This window comes from Calidris pugnax, unplaced genomic scaffold (genome assembly GCF_001431845.1).
Source record: "Calidris pugnax isolate Ruff unplaced genomic scaffold, ASM143184v1 scaffold155, whole genome shotgun sequence".
Lineage (NCBI taxonomy): Eukaryota > Metazoa > Chordata > Aves > Charadriiformes > Scolopacidae > Calidris > Calidris pugnax.
Window position 1 is genome coordinate 985523 of NW_015090886.1, and position 299 is coordinate 985821.

A 299-nucleotide genomic window follows, 5' to 3' on the forward strand; every position below is an offset into this window, starting at 1 on the left:
TTTGACTGTGTCCCCGTGCACACCCCCCAGTGACCCCCTCTTGCACACCCGGCCTGCACACACACCTACACCCCCCTGTACACACATGCATGCACAGCCTTGCACGTGTGTGTGTGCAGCCCCGTTGCACGCACACACCCCCATTGTGTGTGCACACACACACACGTATCCTCCTGCACACGGGCCTACACACCCCTGACACAAACACGCGTACACACACACACATGAGCACACGCACACGTGCACACATAGAGACACCCTCGCACACATACATGCCTGTTTTGCGCACACACCCCCTT